At 34.6% G+C, this 19,659-nt stretch overlaps 1 protein-coding gene across 16 annotated transcripts in view; it reads left to right on the top strand.

The window, feature by feature from the left end:
- The window catches only part of CNBD1 (cyclic nucleotide binding domain containing 1), a 662,225-nt gene that overhangs the window by 404,691 nt on the left and 237,875 nt on the right, over window positions 1–19,659 (top strand). For 2 of the 16 annotated variants that reach the window (XR_013178326.1, XR_013178325.1), the window contains exons 11-13: window positions 2,161–2,280; window positions 5,926–6,026; window positions 6,446–6,599. The exons of 13 other annotated variants lie outside the window; for them this stretch is intronic. The gene's annotated coding sequence lies outside the window, so the exon portion shown is untranslated. The remainder of the gene's footprint in view (window positions 1–2,160; window positions 2,281–5,925; window positions 6,027–6,445; window positions 6,600–19,659) is intronic. One more of the 16 variants, XR_013178327.1, reaches the window with a different exon arrangement.

The following is a 19,659-nucleotide window of genomic DNA, read 5'->3' on the forward strand; positions in this document are numbered from 1 at the left end:
CCAGCCCTCTTGTTTAAGAAGGCTGTTAATTTTTTTTAATAAAAAATAGGAGATGATGGCTTGGACTAGTATGATAACATTGAAGGTGATTAGAAGTATTCTGATTTGGGATGCACTAGGGTAAATCATATGATATTGCTGGATTTTGATGCTTTATGTTTAAAAGTGGCAATTTCAAATGGTTCAAATTAATAATTTGAAAGTCATGCCTACAGGTTTTTCTCATGCCAGGGCCGTGATGTGACTCTGAGTTCTGCATAGAGGAATTGAAGGGTGGGGATGCCTTTTACTGGAATGTAGAAGATTAGGAGTAGAGCAGGTTTGGGGCAAGAATCAGTAGTTTGTTTTTACACATGTTGACTCTAAGAAGGCCAGAAGATTGCCAAGTGGAGATTCAGGTAAGCAGGTGAACATGAGTCTGTTGTTTAGGGGAAAATGGTTTTTTGTGTTTCCTAATAGATATGACCAAGTTGTCTTAATTTTTCCTAGGGTAACAAAGATGGGCATTTGCAAGAAGGCATATTCACTAAATCATTATTAGTCATTGTGTTTTACTCAAGATGAATTCAATTTCTTAGAAAGAATCTATTTTGTGATCAGAACTAGAATTTGGGGATTTCCAAGAAGCAAACTGTTGCTTCTCTTCCAAAGAGAATGTGGGATGCATAGGGACTTGCAAGAAAAAAAAAAATCATGACAACAAAATAAGAGGAATTTTTAAATTTATAAAGGATCATTTAACATTAATAAGAGATCACTGATGCAATAGATAATGAAGGGTAATTGCCAAGATGTGATAGAAAACATAAGATATGCCATAGAAGGAAAGAAAGCTGACCCATGGATTGGCACAGTCAGAGAAGTGTTTGTCAATTACGTATGTATTTTTCTAGGACTCAAAAGACAGCAGTTCTAACGATAAATCAGTTATAATTCACATAATCCACAATTAAATAAATTAAAATGGGCCAAATAAGAATGGAACTTGATCAGTAATGAGATGTCAGGATAGAGACATTTACTGTGATGTGAAGGATGGATGAGAGTAGAGGAAGTTTACAGAGATAGAAAACCTTATATGCAAGACCTCTGTGATGTGGTAAATTGGAGAAACTAAGAGATCAGTGGGGCTAAAAGAGCAAGAGCAAGCAATCTTCCTAGAAGATCAAGAAGAATGAGACAAAGGCATGGATTCCACTTTCTTAAGGATTTTGCACAATCAATCTTCAATTTTTGAATAAATTAACATCATAGCAGCTAAGTCCCACCCTTGCTCTTTCCGTTTGTTGACTCTAAGCTCCAAGTATCAGTGCAATTATATAAATCTCACCAACAGTTTTATTCTAATCATGTTTCCAACTTTAATTTTCTTCACTCTGGTTTCTCCATTTTTCTGTACCTACCTGTATTTGGGTTTCTGTGAGTGCTCCAACTTTTTTTTTCCTTGCTCCCCTTCTCTTCCCTTCCTTTTCAGACATCTTCTCTTATTTAACAGTTTTATAAAGGTGTATGTATTTTATACATGTTAATATTACAGATAAGCATTTTATAGATAGATATTTCTTCTTTATCATGACCCAATTCCAAGATGGTCAATTCACCATAATAATACATAATATAAAGCCTACTGATACCAAAGAAATGAACGAAATAAAATGGATGAATCAATGAGAACTATATTTTTTACCTCTATGCTAATCTTTTGCATTTGTGCTTTCCAAAGTTTGTTTTTATGAACCATCTAATATTTATGAATCAGTTTCTCCCTTACATGCCAGGTCTTGGTTTCTAATCTCTCTCTTCCCTAGACCTGCTAACTTTGACTTCAACAATCAGCCAGGGCCTCATCCTCACTATCATCTCACCCTTTCTCCAAACATGCATTGTGTTCCTGTGTGGCCCTTATAATCATTTTATTTTGTTTTCCAAAGTTATTAGGAGTTTGGGCTTTGAAGCAAAAATGACTTGGGTAACTTACTGGCTTTATGAGTTTCAGTTTGCTCATTTATAAAGTAGGAAAAAATAATAGTTTTACTTCATAGATTTGTTAACATGGTGTCTGATACATGATGAGAATTCAATAAATATTGGTCTGAGAATAAAATAGAGTGCAAAATGATCATTTAACTAGCTAAAATTTCTATTTTTTATTTTTTGCAGAGCTCTGAGTTTATTTGCCCTAGAGTTGAAGAATAATTTGTTTACAAAAGTGGGAGGAGTGAACCACATCCTGTGTAGAGATGTTTGCATAACTTGCTCAGCATAACCACTTTCCTAATTGTATGTGTTGCTTTGTCTGCCATCCTTAGGGATCCAATCCCCTAATATTGCTGTATTTCTAAAGATAGCTTTTTGTTTGTTTTGTAAGGGTGAAATCAACACAAAAGACATGAAATTCAAGTACTATTTTGCCAAAAAGCCTGGAAATATGAATGAAATGTAACTTTGCCACAAAACATTTTACTTCTATACCTGTCGGCAGTTTATAACAACAGTGTTTATTTCTCTTTCATGGAAAGTGCTGATACATATGAAACACATTTTTTTTTCAGTCAGTCTCTAGAATACCATGTAGATTATCTTTCTTTTATTGCCACACAAATGAACCATATATATGAAATTAGGATCATGGCTTCATTTCCCATCTAATCATATAGTGATGATTAAGTTCCTATCATCGATTTTGTCTAAGTTTTTAGGTATCCTCTGTATATTGTGTTATGGATTACATCTGTATTATACATTGTATTATAGACTAACATTTACATTGTGCAGCATTCCCTTGTGTTGATGGGCAAGAGATGTTTTCATATCTTCTCATATTATTACCTGGAGACACTGAAACATTTATGATGGATTTTGCTAGTTAAACCTTTATAAATTAGACTTTTTTTTCTATTTCTGGAGCCATCTTCCTTTATCCCTGTGTATTGGCATATACAACAGGACACTGTGTTAGGGAAGTTAGAAATGTCCCTAGTTCTGTATGAACCTAAATGTAGGATAACTTTTTGACCTGTATCAGAAAATGTAATCAACGCTTTCCATACCTGGTTTGAGTGATGTATAGTTAATCTGCATTAAAAAATATTTTGGTAATGCCTAAATACTCTTTAGCACATTACACTGTTCCATACATTTCCATGAAACTGTGGATCTATTATATAATCCATTTTCTCTTTTTGCCTGATCAGCCCCCCTTTTACTGTATTCCAAGCATGTATTTCACAGTACACATCTCAGGGAGGCCTATATGGTTGGATATAATGCCTCTATCTTAGAAGTTGAAATTCATTATTTTACCCTTGCTTAGTACATTAGGTGGCAAACATATATTGTCTTAAGGTTTCTATAAGCTTTTCTTTCAGTTTCTCCTATGATTTATTAGGATTTAACTCCATTATTAATATCCTTTTCTGACTAAGAGGGCAATAAATCTAAAACAAACATATATTTTATTGCTGATTTTCATACTAACCTTTCCTTGTATCAGGACAAAGTTGTTTATTCAGTGAGATTTTTGTTCTTCTTGAAAGAGAGATTGTTACTCTTCATTGCTTAATTCTTTAATCAAGGAGGGTCTTTCCCTCTGCTATTCAACATGGAAAAATACATTAATTCCATTAATTTATGCTACTGTAATAGGACAGGCATACTTTTGTGTTCTTTTCTTCTTGTGTTTTGATTTTAGTTGCTCCTTTACTTTAACAAGAAATATATTCATAGATAATGGTTATTTTTGCAATTATTGATTTGTTTCTTTCATATATATGAATCAAGGAACTTCTTTTATCTATAAATATGCTTTCTTTATATATAAATGTGAAGCAGAGGCTTTATCAAGTGAGGATTTTAACACTGTTACCAAGTGTTGCTTGCCCTGACGATGCTCACAGTAAAGGTCAGTCTTGTGCTCTTTGCATGTACATGCATTGTAGCAGGCAGGCCCCTGGCAGCAAGCAGGCCCCCTGTTTACTCAGGCTGCTTCTTCTTTGGAAAGTCTCCCAGCCCCAAGAATGGTTGAAAACCCACATAGGCAAGATAAGAGGCCTCTGTAGGGGCCCCGTCTCCATGATTGCTCATCCATTTTTGTATACTCAGCTTTGCAATCCTTCCGGGTTTGATCGTCTGCACACAGCCAGTCGTCTCCCTTGAGACTCACTAGTTACCACATTAGGCAAACATTGTTCAAAACGAGCCATTCTGCCTATAACATCTTATGCCAGCCCCTGTTTAGGGCTCAGACTTTCAGAGGTTACTGAGCTGAGCCCTCTGGCCATAGACCAATAAAACCTACTTCCTGAAACTTCCAAGCCTCCATCCTGGTTTGTTCTGTTTCCGTTTAAGGTTTCTGGAGGCTTGCAGCCTTGCTCCTGGTTATGCACTCCAGTCCAGTCTTTGCATAAATTCCTGGAGATTCTTGCAGAGCCTCTTCCTGGTTTCCCACTACAGTATGATTTTAAGGTCACTTGGTCATCACTTTCATTTCCTTTACCTGCTCTTGCCCATTGCCTCTTAACTCTTCTCTCAGAATTTTATGAAGAAAATTCATTTAATCTCATATAAATTTACCTGGAAGAAAAGTATGTGATTTTTGTGTTTAAGGGCTTTCACTCTTTCACAATGAAATTATTTAATCAGATCTTTTCTGGATACTTTTTTTAACCAGAAGAGCAATGAAGTCTGAAAAGGATAAAAAGCAATCAGATCTATTGGAAAGAAAAACAATAATTGGAGCCCCCAAATCACATTACATACTTCACAAATTAATAATCAGTGGTCCTGTTACCAGAAGTATCACTTTTCACAGGTCATTCCAGTGGTGAGACCCTGGTTGTGCCTTATTTGCATTGTTTCTACCTGAGATTGAGGATTAATCCCATAGATTAATTCTGTAATCCAACAATTAATCGCCCATTACAATACTTTTCTGCATGAAATGAAACAGATTTAATTTCTATTGTTTGAACCAAGAACACTAACTATTAAAGGACCTAAAACCAGAACTGGATGGCTGGAAGTGACACACTGTAATATATGGAATTGATTTGCTGGAAGACTTTACCATTCCTAGATAGAAAACTGAAATGGTTATGCTATATTTGGCTAAATTGTGGTTTGCTGTATTTTTGGAATAAGACCGATGTCTTGAGAGAATTGTTAAAAAATATAAGGATGTTGTAGTGTGTTGATTAATTCTTGATTATCATTAAGATTTTTCAAGAGAAACATAAGCTTAAACCAATCTGAACCCAGGGAATAAAGATAAGGCAGTTTTATAGACATTCTTTCTCCTTGCTCTTGCCATTCAAACTGACTGAAAGTCTGATAATTTACTTTTTTGTTTCATTGAAAAATGTACTCTAATACAAGTTTGAAGTATGGTATTCTGAGACAGAAAGAATCATATTCAGAATATAAGATTGTGATGTAAAATAAATCTGAGCTTCTAAGTGTCTTACAAATAACTCTGATTAACCCACTGAATTTTGCTTAGGCCACACATGGCTTTTACAAAAAACAATGATGCTTTCATCCTAGCCCCCAAATTCTTATTTAATTAATGAATTAGAGAGCAGTTTAAGTACTGTTTTTTAAAAAAGTTCCCTAGGTGTTTCTTGAAAAAATGATCCTTTCTCTGTGAAGAAGTCTCAGGAATATAGCCTGGGGGACTGTCATGGTTAGGCACATGTGTCAACTTGGCCAAGTTGTGGTACCTGTTTATCTGATTGGGCAGGTGCTGGCCTGTCTGTTGCAATGAGGACATTTCATAGGATTAGGTCATGATCACGTCAGCTGCATCCGCAGCTGATTCCATTTGTAATCAGCCAAAGGGGAGTGTCTTCTACAATTAGTGATGCTAAATCTAATCACAGGAAGCCTTTTAAGGAGGATTCAGAAGAGACAGGCTCTCTTTCTGCTTAGGCCAGCGAGCCTCTCCTGTGGAGTTCATCCAGACCCTCCATCGGAGTCGTCGGCTTCACACCCTGCCCTGTGGATTTTGGACTCTGTGTTCCTGCGGTCATGTAAGACACTTTTATAAATTTTATATTTGCAAGTGTTCCCTGTTTATTATGTTTCTCTAGAGAACCCTAACTAATACAGGGACAGAAGCATAATTTAGGTTTTGACTTATCACAGTTTGAAGCCATTCTTTGTGAATGGGAGAAGGGTTAGCACACAAAGCCTTGCTGCTTGGTGGCATAAACTCCCTCACTTAAAATTTGTGCATATAAATATGGTCTTTGAATGTGGGTACTAGCCAATTAAATAAAACTGGAGCAAATATGTTGGAAACCTACTGAGGTTTTAAAGATAACTATAGTTAAATAACTAAATCTAAATGTCACAGGAAAAAAGACTTTGATATTTAATTACTAAAGCAACCCTCGGGTCCCAAAATTTAGAACAAAAGGAATGACTTAAACCTTGCTCCCCATCCTAGATGTGGCCACAGAGGAAATGGACTGGGGGTTCATTGTAGATGCCAGAACCACAGGCTGTCTTGCTGACTTATGAAGGAATCTACTTCTGGACCACTCACTATACCTCTGTAGCCCAATCTGGGCATTTGTTTCTCATGCCTACCTTTTTCAAAGGTTAGTTTTTGATATTTATTTAACCTGTTCTTTTGTCAGTGATTTATATTTCATCCAGAGGTTTCTGGGCCATTAGCTGAATCCAAATGTAACAGAAATGTCAAAGTATCATCTCGCTGGGCTTTGAACTAGGAGCAGTAACGCAGTTTACTTCTTATCTGGTAGGGAATTAGTGATTTTAATTTAGGAATGGACTTCTTTTAAAATTTACATACAGGAAGGATGCTATGTATAAATGTTGAGTGTGTAGGGGGTCAGGAGCAATAAATCAGGCCCGAGCAAGGAGAAGATATCCAGAGTCACAAGATCCAGGGCAGAAAGTCCCCAAGAGTTAAAAATTGAACAATAATCATTGTTAAGAAACTAAAAAAAATGGGATATATTTTGCAAGAGCTAATGGCATTTTTCTGCTTCTGTAGATAAGCTTACTTGCTTACAGCTGCAAACCAAGATGAGGCTCTAAAAAGATAATGCCCCTTTCCTGCTTCTGTGAATAAGCTTGCGGTTGTTGCCTTTATAAGCCCCCCTTGAGAACCTCTTGGGGCTCTTCTCTGAATCTTCCTTCTTGGGGGTTTCTGAGGCAGTCGCCAGCTGGCTAATAAAGACTCCAAATTGGCTTGCAGTTTTTTTTTGAATTGTGTGGTCTCTCTTTTGGTGCTCCCCACAACAAGTGCTAACATCAATAATGTTCTTTGTCATTAAGGAACACCAATATCATTTGCTAATTGATCTCAAATTAATGGGTATGCCTGAATTGTCTAAGGGTTCTATCTTCCTTGTGACTATTTGGTTCAGGAAAAGGCACGTGGTTAATTCTGACTAATTAATTGCAAGGAAAGTTTTCTCAAGCCTTTTGGAAACATTCTTTCAATCAACCCCAAAACTTTTCTAGATGGCCATACACTTACTGATTTCCTATTATCTGGGTTTGGGTTAGGTTTCCTATTAATTGCAGCTGAAAGTGACAGGGTTGACATAGGACCTAGCATAAGCAAAGGACAGAGGCAAAATATCATCAAAGAGTATCTGGGTGAATAAAGTTTGTTCATTTCTCCCACATCGTCATCTCTGATCCAAACATGGAACTGGCAGAGTCAAATCACAGAGGGTTTTCTGTGCTATGTTAAGGAGTTTGTTATTTATCTGGTTGGAAATACAATGTTTAGGAAAGTGAAATGGAAAGATTGGCATTCGGATATCTGTGGAGGAGAATAAAGGACAAATAGGAGAGAAGACAGGATGGCAGGAAGGCCATTTAGTAGCCTGTTGCAGTAGTTCAAAGTAATTAAGAGAAAAAACAGTGAAGAATGGAGGTATTGCTGTATACATACATGCACACGTATTAATGCAATGTTTATAAGATTATATTGGCTCTTAAAGTAAATATTCACTTATGTATCTTTATCAAATTCAGTACAGCAGATATTCAAATAAAGCTGAATTGAATTTGTTGCTAATAACTGATTTTCCAGGTTTCCTCATAGAAGACACTTTAAAATAATGATGAAATCAGAAGAACTAAGATCAAAATTAAAAAATTATTTAAAATATGAAATTGTAAAAGCACATAGATTATTTTTAAACCAGCCCTATTGCTGATGTTTTTGCCAAAATGCCTTTGAAAAATATAGTTATATAAGATCCATCATGAAATATTTCTTCTGATGGTCATAAGGTTGGTCAAGAAAGCTAAAGATTGCTTTTGGCATTCTAGTAAAATATGTCACTTGCTGTAGACAGAAGGGGAGAGGCCTGGGGGCAATGGAGAGGAGTTACTCCCCCCTATAGCTGAAGCCTGCGGAGTCTGTTATCCCCATATAGGCTTCTGCCCACTACACCAAACTCTTGAGCTACTTGTCCAGTATCATCTTCATTAAACACAGAAATAAAATATAGAGAAAATAAAACTTCTCTCAGACCAGGTTTCCCCACATATGTGGCTATAGTGTGGACCATAGGTTCTATGTTTTTTTGTTGTGATAATTAAATGAAATGGTTCATGAGAATTACCTTGCACAGGATAAGCACTCGCTGAAGAGAAGTGTCTTTATCACTATTTCTGTTATTGTCTTTACTGCAACAGCAATGATGACTTGTAGTCATAGTCACAGTAGTGATTGGCTATAGTAATTGTACCGCGAGCTGGAGACCATGTATCTTCTAAGTAAATCCAGTAAACAGCTCAACCACAATTTTAAGGTGTATATCTTATGCTGTAACACGAATGTGTTGTGTTTTAACAGTTCTTTTGAAGTGCATTGCCTCAAAGAAAAATGTTGTTGATAGTGATTAGTGTACCAGACCGAGCCTCTGAGAGGCAGCTCCTCCATCCTCATAATGTGACATCCTCATAATTACGGTGCAGACAGTACTATGTCAGCAGAAAAGGGTCATGATTTGATAACAAGGTATTTCTTTTAGAGTACACTTCAGATGTCCAGATCAACCATGGGCTATTAGAAAGTGGACTGCTACCAGCATTCTGGTGAGGGGTCCAGCAGAGAGCTGTTTGACAAAAGGCCAGCATCAGGGAGGGTGTTAGATCAAGGGAGAACAAAAACACAGCTGGGGAGTAACTGAGCTGGACGTTTTTATGTCAGGTAGTCCAGGGGATTCAATCTGGGCAGGGGACCTAGAGCAGGGGCATGAAGGCAGGGGTGAGATTCAATTTAGAGCTGCTTGTTTAGAATACATAAAATCCTGAATTAGCACCGGTGCTTTTGTGTCATCTAAGTATCTTCAGCAATTCTGAAATGGATTGATCATCTTTTTGTCACTTACATGTTGCTTCAGTTTGCACGTTGGTACTTAAAAAAGAAGTTGTTGGATGCACAGTGCTTCAGTGGTAGAATGCTCGCCTTTCATGCAGGAGACACGGGTTCAATTCCCGGACCATGCACCAAAAAAAAAAGGAAAAAAGAAAAAAAGTCGTTACCTTTTTTTGAGTGGTATCTTTGATTACCACTATTCTGTACTTTTCTTCTTGTTCTATAAAAGCCTTAATACTGAATCCCATTGTTTCCAACTCTTACTCTGGTCTTTTTCTGGGCTCACATTTGTGGTATTGAAATTGTTTGATGAAATTTTCCTTGCTACAGATTCCTTGAAATTAAGGAAATTATACTGGAATTAAAATATCCCCAATTTCTTACATGTAAGTATGGTTCTTTTGTTGATTTAATTTATGCCCTGTTTGGAAAAATGAGTATGTAGGACACTCAGTATGTTTATTTGAGTTTAGATTGGTTTTGTTTACCTGTCTATATACTTGGTTGAAAAGTGGAAATGCTGATTCTCTTTTTCCAGGATGTAAAAATATTCAACAACTGCCTATTATATGATTTACTGTCCAGATCCTCCATTTATTACTAACAGATCATTCTTCTTATTTAATCTTCTTTTTAAGCCTTAAGGTTTTTCAAAAAACTTCCTGAAATATGATAGAGCTATATTTTATAACAGTACTTTTTCTTCATTTCTGTGCATGCATTTGTTTAGGGCTCTACCTGTACTTTTTGCAATTGTTTTGATCATAAACTGACTGAGTTTTATCTAGGAAAATGCAGGAAAGAATTTCTGAGTCATAAAACTGCTATTGCACATGTCAGTGCTTGGTTGAAGAAAAATAAATTATTTTCATTCATATGGAAAGTATACAGATGGTTCTGTCTAAAATCCTACCTGTAGAACTGAGTAGACTAGCCATTGTTGCTAAGAGGAGAGGGAATAGGTAAAATAAAATCTATGCAGGCTTTGGGTTATGCAAGATTTGGTTACAAATCAAATCCCAAATACTTACAGGTTATGTGATTTTAGGTAAAGTTACTTAATCTGCATAAGTCTTGGTCTTTTTGTTTTTTTAGCTAAAATAATATTTACTATAAAATGTCATCATGTGGGTTAGATATAGTGTATGGAAAGTGCTTGGCCAGTAGGGGTTATTATGGTTAGTATTATTTTCAAAGAAATGATTAAGAATACAGTTTCTTAGAGAAACACTGTCAGGTTATGGGAAACAAACATTTTTTTGTTTTGATTCTGTCACAATATCACAAATGTGTATGGAATATATTAGTTAATAATTCACTAATGGTTTATGATTGCCTAAAACAAGGCCGCATCTTTTCTTAATCTTTGATTTTGTGAATAATCCAAACCAATGAATGCTAGAATGACGGTCTGAAACATTAACTCATAGAAGGAATAATGCAGGGAAGATGTCATAAGCATTACTCATGCTATGCACCTCTTAAAAATCTCCACCCCTGAGATATGAAAATGTCTTTGCCATGAAAGCTGGCCAGAAACATCAATAGCAGAAGGAAAACCTATTCTGGGGCAGCATGCCCAGGTCACTAATTCAGAGATTTGTTATTGTCTCAGTTGCTATTGTGATCCATGGTAGCAATAGGAGAATAATTTGTATGTTTTTTCACCAGTTAAAAATTTACCTCTGGTTAATACCAAACATCTGTGCTCTTATAACACTTGAAGAGCTTTTCAGGGGACTGATCATCCAGTGGCAAGTTGAAATCCCTGCACATTTGCATCTTACTGTCGAAATATTTCTCTGTGGGCCTTGGAGGAGAGCCCTTTTCTTGAGGAGTCATCAAACTACAAATGTTATTTTGATTGCTTGTCTCATTTCAAATATATTTGCTCTTAATTAGCTAATCATACATTCAGGAGGAACTGTATAGGACCATTCATTTAATTACCTGTATCCAAGGACATCATCTAGGCCATTAATTACATCCCTTGTTCATGTAGGGAGATCCTTTTTTTTAATGTAAAACATTTCCTAGACATCTGTATTTTATTATTACTTTTGGTTAAAAAATACCTAATAGTAAAAAGGTACTATGAATTAAATGACATTTTAAGTAATTTTGTTTTAATGAAAATAACTTTTCAGTTTCTTTGAAAAATAATACATATTTATGAAACATACTCATTTTCTATATAATATTTAGTTTACATATGAAGTCACAAGACACTCTGTGGTTATCTCTCCCAGGCTACCCCTGATCCACAGCCCTAGACTGAGCATCGAGGTATAAACACAAGTGTGGGGATGAAGGTGGAATAAGAGTGTTATTACTAAATATTTCCGAGTATGGTCTGGAGGAAATGCTCTTTTTTTAACTCTGGGACTATCAATTCAATGAATAAATTTTTTTATAATAAACCTTTTTTTTTAACTGAAGGCTAACATATACATAAGCGCACACAAACCATAAATTACCAAATTGATCAGTGTTCACAAAATGAATACATTTGTAATCACCATGATGATCAAGAAATAATTAACAACATCCCAGAAGCCCTTTCTTGACCTCTTCCAGTTACTACACCCATTTTCTTCCCCAAAGTTAATCACTCTCCTCACTGGTTAACTCCACAAAGAGTTTTGCTTTTTTTTAAATTTATATAAAAGTTTGTTTCCTTTGCTCAACATTATGTTTGTGAGATCTGCCTATGTTGTTACTTTTATCATTTTTAAAATATTTTTATTGACATATAATATCCTCTTATCTGAATCTATTGCACTTTATTTATCTACTCTACTGTTGGATAGTGGTGGTGATTTTAGTTTTGTCTATTGTGAAAAAATTCTTATACGAACATTCTTCTTTTTTTGTAAATGCCATTTATTGCACTTATTGCAAGTGAGTTTATAAGGCATAATGGAATTTCTAGGTCATTATATGTATGTTCAGCTTTAGCGAATCCTGAGAGTCAAATTTTCAAAGTGATAGGTACATATTTTCATTCCAAACATCAGTTTATAAGAATTTCCATTGCTTCAAATCCTCATCAACTCTTGATAGTTTCTGACATTTTTTTTTCTTTTAAATTATTTGATTAAAATGATGCTATTTCATTGTGGTTTCAATTTGCACTACCTTGAAGAATAATGAAGTTAAGCGATTTTTAAAGTATATTTATTGATGATTTGGATAACTTCTTTGGAGAAGCACCTATTCAAGGCACTTGCTCCTTTGAATACTAGCTTGTCTGTATTTTTATTAATACATAGATTTTTCAAAATAAATTGTATATGAGTCAGGTAAAAGTATTCCAAATTTTTTCTCCCACTTCATGGCTTGACTTTTCAGTCTCTTAATGCTGTGGGTAGATGAAAAGTTTTTTATCATAATGGCATTTTTTTCATTATGAATAGTGTCTTTTGTGTGCTTTGAAAGAAATTTATGCCCGCTCCATATTCTTGAAGATAATTTCCTATATTGTCTTCTATATATTTTTCCTTTGTTTTGTTAAATTTCCCCTACAATTTTATAATTCATCTTAAATATATGGTATGAGTTAGGGGTCAATTCTTTTTTTCTACACAGATATCTATTTTTTCGAGCAATATTATTGTATGCAACCTTTAATCACTATTTGAAGCAGTATTTTTGTCCAAAAAGAGGTCTGTTTTCAGACTCTCCTGTCCTCTGTTGGTCAAATAGTTCTTCCTTGAATCAATATTATAACTGTTATCTTTTCAATATAGATTCTCCTAATCCATGAAAGCAATATGGTTGTCGTTTATATCTTTTTAAATCTCTCTCACATGGTGGTATTTAATATTTTGGTAGATTTATTCCTAGTTGTTGATAGTTTCAAATGTTTTTGTAAATGGAATTTTAAAATTTTCACTTTGTTTCTGCAAGTACATGAAATTGATTTTTTTTGTGAACTTGGGTCCAGAAACTTGCTAAATTTACTTTTGAAAATTTACTTTTTGAAAATTTATCAATTTAGTTTTCCATGTATTTGATCCTTTCTGTGAATGGTGAAAATTTTATTTCTTCCTTTGTAATATTTATATCTTCATTCTATTTTCTTGCCTTTTGCACTGTCTGGAATTTACTGAAACTTGTTGAATTAAAGTAGGGAGTGCGCTTCTCTAAGTCTTATAATCAATATGAGACCAAACTTTTAATTATTTACGTTGTTCATTATACTTGCTCAAGGTTTTTTAAAATATCCTTTATTATTTAAGAAACATACTTCTATCCTTAGATTATTGGGAATTTTTACCAGGTTTTTTTTTTCCTGAATCTATGGACATGAGCAAATGATTTTTTTTCATATCTATTAATATTATGAAATCCATTTATCAGCTTAGTAATGGTAAACCAAAATTCTTTCCTAAAACAAATCTTCCTTGGTTGTGATTTATTGTCCTTTGAACATATTGCTGTGTTTGGTTTGAAAAAATATATATATTTGGATTTTTATGTTGTCTTCTACATTTTGGTATCAGGATGATTCTGACCTTAGCAAATAAGCTGGGAATAATTCCTTCTTTCTCTATCATTCAGGAGTATTTGTGTAAGATTTGTGTTTTTCCTTCCTTAAGTGTTTAAAATAATCAGTTACTACAAGAAGCTGGGCTTCGGATTGTCTTTGAAAGAGTATTTTTATGTCATTTGATCTTTAGTGATGTGCCATTCTATCTTCCTGACACTGGGAAGCTGTTCCTTTTCTCTTTTGTTCTTTAATCAATCCTGCCAGGGCCTATCAGTTTTTATTCTATTCAAAGATGTAAATCTTCAATTTGTTGATTTCCTCTATTGCAATTTTGTTCCTATTTCCTTAATAGGAATACCAATAAATAATATTTATTATTTATCATTAATAAACAATAAAATAGTATTTGTTATATACTATTAATAAATAATATTTGTTATTTCCTTTCCTTTTTATTATAACATTAATCCTCAGCCATTTTTTTATATAGGTGCCTAGAGAATTGATTTTTAGCTTTTTTTCCCTTTACTTTGTATGCAGTTAAACTTTCATTTTTCCCTCTATAAATGACTTTAGTTTATCCTACTAAATACTGATACAGATAAATTGATGTTGATATATTGGTATCATATATTCTTATCACTATCAGAATATTTTCTAATTTCCATTATTATTTTGTTTCTAAATAATGGTTTCTTTAGTCATCCATTAGTTAATTTATAAATATATGCAATCTTATAATTGTTTTATTGTTTATTTCTAATTTAACTGCACTCAGGTCAGAAAATCTACTCTGAATGATTTCAATCATCTGAAAATGTTCTGATTTGCTCTAGGGCAAAGTATCCGGTTAATTTTTGGTAAATGTTCCATATATTTTAAAAAATTTCTTTAAACTTTTATTCTGTTACCATACATACAATTTAACATTTCACCTTTTAATCACAATCAGATGTGTACTTCAGTGCTGCTAATTCTTTTCACAATGCTGTGGTGCTATCACCAACATCCATTACCAAAACTTCCATCACCCCAAATAGAAACTCTGTACAATTTAAGCATTAATGCCTACTTCCCTAACCCCCACCCCAGACTTCAATAACTTGTATTCTAGTTTCTGACGTTAAGAATTTGTTTATTCTAATTATTTCATATTAATGAGATCGTATAGTATTTGTCCTCTTGTGATGGCTTATTTCACTCAGTATGATGTCTTCATGGTTCATCTATGCTGTCGTATGTATCAGGACCTCATTCTTTTTTACAACTGAATAATATCCCATTTATGTCTATACCACGTTTTGCTTATCCATTCATCAGTTGATGAATGCTTGGGTTACTTCCATCTTTGACAATTGTGAATAATGCCGCTATGAACATCAGTGTGCAAATGTCTGTTCAAGTCCCTGCTTTCAGTTTTTCTGTGTATATACCTAGTAGTGGCATTGCTGGAACATATGGCAATTCTAGACTTAGCTTTCTGAGGAACTGCCAAACTGTCTACCACAGTGGCTATACCATTTTACATTGTCACTGGCAATTAATTAGTGTTCCTATTTCTCCACAACCTCTTCAATAGTTGAGTTTTTTTTTTTTTTAAGTGGCCATTCTAGTATGAATGAGAGGTTATCTCATTGTGGTTTCGATTTTTATTCCCTAATAGCTAGTGATATTGAATACCTTTTCATGTGCTTTTTCGGTCAAATGGATCTCCTCTGGAAAAATGTCTACTCGAATGCTTTGCCCATTTTAAAATTGTTTTGTCTTTTTATAGTAGATATTAAACCCTTAATGGATATGTGGTTTCTAAATGTTTTCCCCCATTGAGTACTCTGCCTTTTTACTTTCTTGACAAAGTACTTTAAAGCACAAAAATTTTCCATTTTGAGGTGGCCCCATTCATCTATTACTTGCTTTGTAGCTGCACTTTGAATGTAAAGTCTAAGAAACCATTGCCTACCACAAGATCTTGAAGATGCTTCCCAACATTTTCTTCTAGGTGTATTATGGTCCTGGTTCTTGTATTTAGGTCTTTGATCCATTTTTTAGTTAATATTTATAATGTGTGAAATTCATTCCTTTGTCTGTGGCTATACAGTTCTTCCAGCACTGTTTAGGAAGAGATTGTTCTTTCCCAGTTGAGTAGATTTGGGAGCCTTGTTAAAAATCCATTGACCATAGATGTGAGGGGCTATTTTTGACCTCTCAATTCAATGCAGTTGGTCAATTATATTTATCTATATGCCAATACTATACTGTTGTGACCACTGTAGCTTTGTTATATGCTCTAAAGTCAGGAAGTATGAGTCCTCCAACTTTGTTCTTCATTTTAAATATGTTTTTGGCTTTTCAGGGCCTATCACTCTTCTGAATAAATTTGATAATTGACTTTTCCTTTTCTGAAAAGTACTGTGTTGACATTTTTATTGGGATTGCTTGGAATCTGTAAATCAGTTTGGGTAGAAGTGACATCTTAATGATATTTAGTCTTCCAATCACAGATTATCTTTCCATTTACTTACATCTTTGATATTTTAGCATTGTTTTGTAGTTTCTGTGTTATAGGCCTTTTACATTCTTGGTCAAATTTATTCCTACATATTTGATTGTTTTAGTTGCTATTGTAAATGGTATTATTTTATTCCCTGTTCAGTTTGCTCATTACTAATGTTTGGAAACTTTACTGTTTTTTGCCTATTCATCTTGGATTCTGCCACTTTGCTGAACTCCTTCATTAGCTCAGTAGCTTTATTGTAGATTTTATGCAACTTTCTGTATATAGGATCATGTCATCTGCAAACAGTGAAAGTTACTTCTTCCTTTCCAGTTTGGATGACTTTTATTTCTTTTCCTTGACTAACTGCCCTAGCTAGAAATTCTATCATAATATTGAATAACAGTGGTGACAGTCAACATCCTTGTCTTGTGCCAGATATCTCTCTCTCCTGTTTTCCTTTCACCCTGCATTTCTTGTAGGGCAGGTCTTTTGTTGATGAACAATCTCAGTTTCTGTTTATCTGTGCATATTTTCATCTGTCCCTCATTTTTGAAGGACAATTTTATCAGATAAGGAATTCTATCTGATAAATAGATATCTAAATTATCTATCTGATAATTCTATCTGGCAGATTTTTATCTTTCAGTGCTTTAAATAAAGCACATCACTGCTTTCTCACCTTCATTTTTTCTGATGAGAAACTGGCACTTCATATTAATGTTGTCCCTGTGCATGTGATAAATTGCTTTTTTCTTGCTGCCCTCAGGATTCTCTATCATTGGTACTTGACATTCTGATTAGTATGTTTCTCAGAGCAGGTCTATTAGGATTTATTCTGTTTGGAGTATGTTGTATTTTGTGGACATGTATCTTTATGTCTTTCATAAAAGTTAGGAAATTTTTGGTTATTATTTCCTCAGATATTCTTTCTGCCTTTTTTTTTTTCTTTTCTCCTTTGGGCACATTCATGACACATATGTTTGTGTGATTCATGTTGTAATTAAATTTCCTGGGGCTCTGCTCAATCTTTCCCATTTTTTTCTCTGTCTATTCTTCTTTCTGTACAATTTAAATGTCCTATCTTCTAGTTTGCTGAGTCTTTCTTCTGTCTGTTCAGATCTGCTGTTGTAAGCCTCTAGTGTATTTTTCATCTCTTTTATTTTACCTTTCATTCCCGTGAGTTCAGTTATTTTTATTTGCATACTTTCAAATTATTCTTTAGGCTCACACAGCATCTTCTTAATATCTTTTATCTCTTTAGTCATATTTTCCTTCATCTTTTTTAATTGATCTAGATTTTTTTTTGATTAGTTCCAACTCCTTGTCTCCTCCAACTTTTAATTTGTTACCTTGATAGGCCATATCCTCCTGATTCTTAGCATGACTTTAATTTTTTGCTGATGTCTAGGAGTCTGATTATCTCTGAAGTACACTTTCCTTCTCTTGTCTAGGGTTTTGTTGTTAACGTGACTTTGTGTGAAGGCTATCCTTTGAAACTTAGTTCAATTAATTTTAGACCTTTAGAATTGCCCACACTTTAACTGTTCAGATTTATTCACTCTTCTTCATCTGATTCTTCTCCTGGTTATATGATACAGGTTTTAAGAATGCTCTGTTTTCCAAGTGTTTCACCCACAGGAGAAAGCTTTTTTTCCCCTATATCCCTTCTCCAGGAATTTTTGTCTTATTCATTTATTTTTGTTTGGCCTCTAAACTTTTTTTTTCTCTACTACTATCTTTTCTTTGTCTCTAACTTCTTTTTTCTAGAGGGAAAATTCTGGGAGAATGGTCACCCCAGAGAGGACATCCCCAAGCCAGAATTCCATAGCCATAACAGGGCCTCAGCTTCTGAAGGCTGCACTTCCTGGGCCTGCCCAGAAAATGGCATGCTTCAGCAAACTGTTCCCCATAGCCCTAAGCAGTCAGTGTGTCTTTAAACCTCCTTCAGCACCACACCTGTTGTGATCATTGTTGAAAACACAGTTGTGGTGGTTTCTATTTGGGGTAGTCTAAAACTGCTGTTCAGAGCCAGAACCCAGCAGCATAAATCAGGTTGTTCCCACCCCCCACCCCTGCCCTCTCTTGGGGAAGAGAACCACTGTTAATAATGACTGTATTTGAAGGGGGTTGTGTATTTACTAGAATGACAGAAAAAAATAAATGGGTCTGTATGACACAGTGAGCCCTGTTCTGGACAATGGACTGACATTAATAGTAGCTGTACAAGAATGCTTTTTCATGAATTATAACAAATGTAAGACATGATTACAAGAATCATGTAATGCTCCCCCCTTTCCATCCGCAGCAACCAGCCAGGGACTGGACCCAAGGTAGCTTGCCTCTCAGGTTGGGGAATGGGCACTGGCTACCATGGAGTGAATTACAGTTTGGAAGACAGGTTGGCAATTCCTCAGGAAACTAAGTATAGAATTATCATATCCTGGCAATCTTACTACTAGGTATATACCCAGAAGAATAGAAAGCAGGTACTCAAACAGATATTAGCATACCAATGTTCATAGCAGCATTATTTACAATTGCCAAAAAATGGAAGCCATCCAAGTGTCCATTGCTGATGAATGGATAAACTAAATATCCAATATACAAAAGATGGACTATTATTCAGCTGTAAAAAGGAACGAAGTCCTGATGCATGTGATAACATGAATGAACCTTGAGAAAATTAATGTCAGGTATAAAAGGACAAATATTGTATGATCTCACTGATATGAAATAATTATAATAAGCAAATTCACAGAGATAGACTGTAGAATACAGGTTACCAGGTGATAGGTTGGGGTCGAGAATGGTGATCTTATGCCTAATTTGTACAGAATTTCTAATTAGGTTAATTGTACAGGTTTGGAAATCAGTGGCGGTGATGGTAGCACATTTTTTGTAAATGTGATTAACAGTGCTGAATTATGTAGATGACTGTGTTTGAAAGGGGTTGTGTATTTCCTAGAATGACAGTTAGAAAAAATAAATGGGTCTGTGTGATACAGTGAGCCCTGTTCTGGACAATAGACTGACATTAATAGTAGCTGTATAAGAATGCTTTTTCATGAATTATAACAAATGTAAGACATGATTACAAGGTGCTTATGATAGGGTGGTATATGGGAAAAATGTATACCTAATGTAAATTATGGACTATAATTAAGAGTATTATTTCAGTATTCTTACATCAGTTGTAACAAAGGTACCACACTAATACAAATGAAGACAATAGGGGGGCATACTGTATATTTTACATGCTATTTCTGTAAACCTACACGTTCTCTGATTTAAAATAATAATTTA

Source organism: Tamandua tetradactyla, chromosome 6 (assembly GCF_023851605.1).
Source record: "Tamandua tetradactyla isolate mTamTet1 chromosome 6, mTamTet1.pri, whole genome shotgun sequence".
In the NCBI taxonomy this organism is placed as follows: Eukaryota; Metazoa; Chordata; class Mammalia; order Pilosa; family Myrmecophagidae; genus Tamandua; species Tamandua tetradactyla.